The sequence below is a fragment of the Palaemon carinicauda genome, chromosome 24 (genome assembly GCF_036898095.1).
Source record: "Palaemon carinicauda isolate YSFRI2023 chromosome 24, ASM3689809v2, whole genome shotgun sequence".
Classification (NCBI taxonomy): Eukaryota; Metazoa; Arthropoda; class Malacostraca; order Decapoda; family Palaemonidae; genus Palaemon; species Palaemon carinicauda.
Window position 1 is genome coordinate 47,325,753 of NC_090748.1, and position 6,490 is coordinate 47,332,242.

The following is a 6,490-nucleotide window of genomic DNA, read 5'->3' on the forward strand; positions in this document are numbered from 1 at the left end:
ATATATATATATATATATATATATATATATATATATATATATATATATATATATATATATATATACTTTATATTATTTTAAAGCTAAATTCCAACCCCCCCAAAAAAAATATATTTACAAGTATACGAAATAAAAAAGAATTATTTTTTAGCACAATAATTGACCTAAAAATCAATATTAATACAATTTTCCTTATCATGATGGATATCATTTTCTTCAGAATCATTGGCCATTAGTTCATTTATGTGTACTTGGGATCAATACATCCCTTTTATACTATCTATTATCTGTGGCGGTATATACTTTTTCCTGGCTCTCATCTCTCACTTATTGCGTAATTAATTTCGCATTAATATTGTGAACTTCGCTTAGGGGAAGTTTGCCTGGAAATATAATTGATTATTATTTGATTACTCCTCGTATAAACCTCAATAAACCTTTTCATTTTATGCTCAATTTTCTTTAATGAGGCGCATTTGCACAGACTCCCAGCGGTGCCCTTTTAGTTCGGAAAAATGTCCTGCTATCTGATTGGTTAAAATTATTTTGTCCAACCACTCAGCGATCAAGAAACTTTTCCGAGCTAAAAGGGCACCCCTGCCTCACTAAAAAGAATTGACTTTAGTTATCACAGATATCTAGGTAAACAATGAAGATGAAAATGTCCTTTAATTCAATATAATTAAGTTAAATTTGGGTGTTGAAGGAAGATGATATCTTAACATTAATATAAGTATGTTGGTGTGTTTATGGTAACTGGAGGAACGTTTGGATGAAATTATTAGAAGTTTTATGAAGAAAGTCTCTCATGAGAAGTCATAGACAGTTTAAGAGTGGCGAACTTGTAACAATAATATCCTTCCATACAGATTGCATGCAATCATTCGATCTTGCCTCTGGAAGCAAGTTGGGGGCGAATCAAAAGCAGTAATCAGTCTTAATAAATTATTTATTCCACCGTTCGTGATTTGGACCGATTTTAAGTTCACGGTACAAACAGACTATAATTACTATATCCTTTTATCTTTTATATGATGAAAATTAGAAAGCGATCTGATATTGAGAGGCTTATCGGAAATTTCTCTCATATAATTATGACAAAGCTTTTAATTAGTAACATCAAAAATGTAAACATTTTAACATATAACGAAATGCCTATATAGAAAGTGAAGTGAGAGAAAGGAGTTAGAATTCGGAGACTAGGTATCCGATGAATAGCATAACCAAAAGATGGAGTCTATTATAAATGGCACATAATGTAGCATTTATGTCTTTATTACAAAATGAGAACCAAAATAAATCATGATGTGACACTAGAGATCGAGGCAGACTCGGCAATTTCAGCACTTTCTCGTGAACGATAACAGCGAAGTATGGCGCAATCGCAAGCCTGTCATTGGGCGCGAATCTCCTCTGTTCTGGCTACCTTCGCCGACCCCCCCCCCCCCCGCAATAAAATATTAAGCAACAGGCATGAAGGGGAATCATTATAAAACTTTATTATTCCTTTATCGACATATGAGATGGACAATGAACTTTTTCATTATACACATTTATCAGTTTGAAATATTGCCTCCCGTGCGTTACTGTAGTTCATATTGGCTAGAAATGGCAATTTAGTTTAACAAAACTACCATAAATTTGGTTTGAATATGTCAGCCACAAGGATATTTTGCTTTTTTTGTATATTTTTTTCTTGTCTTTCAAATTGCTTTTTTGTATTTTTTTTTTCATAGGTATCTGCCTAGTAAAGTGTTTTTTTTTTATTTTTTTTCTTAGGTTTTTGCCTATTAAAGTGCTTTTTTTGTATATTTTTTTCATAGGTATCTGCCTATCAAAGTGCTTTTTTGTATATTTTTTTTTTAGAAGGTATCTGCCTATTAATTTTTTTTTTCATAGGTATCAGCCTATTAAAGTGCTTTTTCGTATATTTTTCTCCTATGTATCTGCCTATTAAATAGTTTTAATAACTTTATTTTGTTTATATGGAAGTGAAAATGATCTAAATAAGCATGCAATTCCATAACAGCTAGAATAATTGGGCAAATCCTCTTTGATATACGATTTCCATTTGCAGTACCTCCATGATGTATGAAAATAAGTCCTGGGAAACAAAGCCTCAAATAGGATGGCGAAGGATCTCTCCTTTTTCACTTGAATAAAAGCCCGACGTATTTCCCAGTTTTTCTTCCTATGAAAAATGTTAGCCCCACTTTTTCCTTTCTTTTTCTAAACACTCAGATGATAAACAAAGGACAACAGAAAAGAAAGGAGGAGAGCAAAGGCCTCGGGCCCATTATGTGTTTCTTGCTGCTTGATGAGTCAACAAAACTTTCTTTGAAAGAGTTGTCAGACATCTCCCCAGCAAGTTTACCTAACCTTACCTTATTTTTTTTTATTTTGCACTGAATCTATTTTTGAGGGTTTTTTATGATGAAAAATATACTTAGTTGTATATATTTCAATAAACTTTTTCTAGCACTTTGGATTATATACTTTTAGATACAATATTTGCTGGCAATCTTGATAAATCTAATTTTTAAGGGGAGCAAACTTGTACTTAAAGATTATTTATCATGGGAATCGATTCTTTTTTTATTATCTTTATTTATCTATTATTTTAAGCTACTGGATTTTAAAACCGAAACAAAACAGGGACCATATTCAACTACTGTAAATGTTTTCTAGGCCTTACTTTGAAGTTCATGAAGCAAAATTTTTATTAGCTTCTCACGCACAATATTTCATTATAGTAGGACTAAAATTTACGAAATCTCAAGTTTGTTAGTAATTTTTAAACATCTGGAAATATAATCTTCATGATCTGTATCAATTATTGTCACGAAATAAAAAGTTGAGTATCAGAACTTGTCTTCTCAGACCGATTGGTGATATCGATAGTTATTTCTGGTTTTGTTTGGAGACTTGATATCGAATAATGAAAGGCTTTTCTGAAAACTTCCAAGAGCTCATTTTAAATGCCATGTTTCAGGATCTTATATATGATGCATTGGCATAAATAAGCAAAGAGTCAAACACTAAGACAGTCCATCATACCAACCGCCTTTAAAAAGGGGAAATCTATTTTCTGCAGTTAATGTTTTATTTAGTACACATGCCAATTAAGACTGCGTTCAATTATTTGAGAAGGATATTTCCTAGTTCTTTTGCATAATGCTCCAATGCAATATCTATTCTCAAGAAATTTTCATTTATACATTAGTAATCTGTTTCCCATTACACCATTTCTATTTCGGAATAATTAGTATTTTGGGAAGATGGAATATTATTACCATAACAAAGATAACATTATCAGAGCTTCAAACATATCGGAGACTATTACTTTTATAACACCATAGTTCAATATGAAATGTGTTTGTGGCAACTTCCGTGTGACGCGCTAACATGAAGGACAGGTTATACAAGAGTTATTTTTTAACAGATAACGAGCTTATATATAAACAGTTGAGAGCATGAATGTAACAAAAACTCAAATAATATGAAACATACTATGGCAAGCCTAAACATTTATTCTATTATCAGTGCTGGAGAGAGTGATAGATAATCAAAGCAAAGAATTACAGAGTATTAGTATGTTTGAAACATGCGGTACATGGCTCACTTCCTAAAAAACACATATATGTGAAATACGGCGTCCTGTTCTAAAAAAGAGAAGAGTAGGCAGGCCATCTTATAGGAGATTATGCATGTTTGAGATCAACAAAGGCCCAGTATTCTATGATACGAATGTTAATTAAGAAAGCCTTCAGTGTGTTATGGGCCATGAGGAAAGGGCCGTGTATGTGGCAGTCAAAGGTAGCTCACTAGTGTTGGTGTGCAAGAAGATACGTGGTTTATAAATCTTTTGGCGTGAGTTTCTTCACTGGGGGCTTGTAAGTCTGGTAGCAATGACTAAATTATCCTTTAATGTGATGTAGATGCTGGAGATAATCAGAGGAGGTTGAAGACGGAAAAAAAAACAGCAAGGACATAAGCCATTTAAGTTGCTGAGAAATTCAGGACATTTCTAGGAGTGTTGCAGGTTGCATGGTCATGACTTAAAGCTAATGAGTTGAGCAGTCAATGACGTTAAACAGGTAATGGTGTACTTGTGATGTGGGTAGGTGGCTTACTACGTCAACATGAAAGTGTGAAAAATTACGCTGAGTTTGAGTAAAGTTACCCACTCCTGGATCCGTTTGTCGATGTACTTTTGAAGTTTGACATGAAGTACAACCTTAGTAACGTCATTCCAAATGATCGTCTTCAGTCGCTGTGCAGTAGATCGGCTTAAGGAATGTGAGAGACGAGTAGTTGTGACATGATCCTGTTCACAGACACAGACAAATTAATGAAATAGAATCCCGATCTGGATCCGGATCATCTTCAAAATTTAATGGGGTCGTCCATGACCTAAAATTTATTTGTGGTGAATATTTTTTTTTCAAAATCTGACGTGCAGTTTTGACGTTATCTTTAAAATGATGAAAAATACAAATCTGGATCTACAATCAGGATCCGGATCATCTCCAAAATTTAATGGAGTCGCCCATGACATAAGATCTATCTGTGATGAAAATTTTGTCAAGATCAGTCGAGTAGGTTTGACGTAATCCTTCCCACATAAATAAATAAATAAATAAATAAATAAATAAATAAATAAATAAATAAATAAATAAATAAACTAGAATCTGGATCCAGATCCGGATCTGAATCATCTCTAAAATTTTATGGAGTCGTCCTTGTCCTAAGGTTTAATTCCGTGAAAATTACATCAAAATCCGTCTGATAGTTTTGACTTAATCCTGTCTACAGTCTAATTTCCACAGACACACAGAGAAATAAATAAGCTGACTCGATCCCAATACCACCTTTGTTGAGGCAATAAAATGAGGCGTTAGAAAATGAGTGATTGGTAGGTCGGCAAACACATGATGCGCTTGATAAAGATATGTAAATGCGATTCTATACTATGCTGAGTACTGTATTACTTTGCCAATAATAATGTGTTTATAGAACTATATTATTTACAAATAATATTCGAGGAAGATTGATGCACTTGTCCCTATTATAAATATATGTTAAAGAATATATGAATAAATGAAGAATGCGCTGATGAAGATAAGATTCTTCACGAATATACATTAAAATAAAAAAGTAGGAGAAGTGATACATACTATTTTTTTGAATAGTCCAAACTGACATTATGAAAACAGTTGATATTCAAAATTTGCAAGAAATAGTTACGTTGATATTCAAAATCTTGTAATCGAAGACATCGTGAAAATACTATAATTCTAAATGATAAAAGCATATTGTATAAACTAATCGAGTTAGTATCTGATTTTACAGTTATGAATGCTTTGATTTTCTAAAAAATAGCAGAATATATCAGAGTGAATGCTATATAGTATCATGAAATTTCAAATTATCGTTGCAAAATCATACCACAGAAAATATAAGCACACAATGAACATATTTGTGTTTACTTTTTTTTTCGTTTTGCCAGTTTACCATACCAAACATCAGGCAAGAACAGTCCTTTATGGAATATTCTATGAATTCCCTCTGAGTCACGGTAAAAATTGTTTTCCGAATTTGGAAGCAGGGTTCGTCCCCGCTCATCTACTGAACCCATTTGGCCACCGCGACCTTATTTAGTCCCAAAGTTTCCTGCCACCATTAAATAGGACTCAAAGAGAGGCGGCGTCGAGGATGCAATTTTTCCTCTCCCAGTTTTACCGTTGCTTTTAGGAGAACGTCCACATTAGAGGCGATAAAGCCTTCATTCTTTTCTGAATGCATTGAGAAAAAGATTGCATTGGTTGAAATTTTTTCGGTAACGTATATTTTCTTATGCATTTTCAGATTTGCATTGTTTGATTTTTTCGATAATGTATACTTGTTTTTTTGCATTTTCAACTTGCATTCTAAACGTACCTTATCTTATGTTAGTAGCTTGGTACATATTGAAAACATAATAGAAATTTGAATAATCATATGCAAATATATTACAAGAGTTTTGCATCAACGGTGTATACTACATTGATTTAATACAGAATGAAAAAAAGAAAAATTTGAAGTTTTTCTCTTGGTTACCCAGTTTTCTTATTGATTGATCATGGATATTTCACGTTAACTAAGTCATTCTATGAAAATTTCAGTTATACAAGCTGAATAAACTAATATTGCTAAATGACAAATCTTTCACTTATTTATTCGTCTGTTTAATAGATTTCGTTATCAGGATAACTTTAAAGATGTATTTTGAATAATTAGATTATTCGAGATAGAATGTCTGAAGAGGTCCGAATTGGAACTTAACATGACGAAAGTAATCCAAGAATTAACGGTATTCAGGTATGTGTGTAGAAGAAAAACAGAATGTCTATAAATGTCCTTTATAAATAATATTATGGTACCTCACAGTTAATCTATTGTATTGGATGAATACACTTTTCATAGTTAAAGTAAAATGTTTATTTCATAA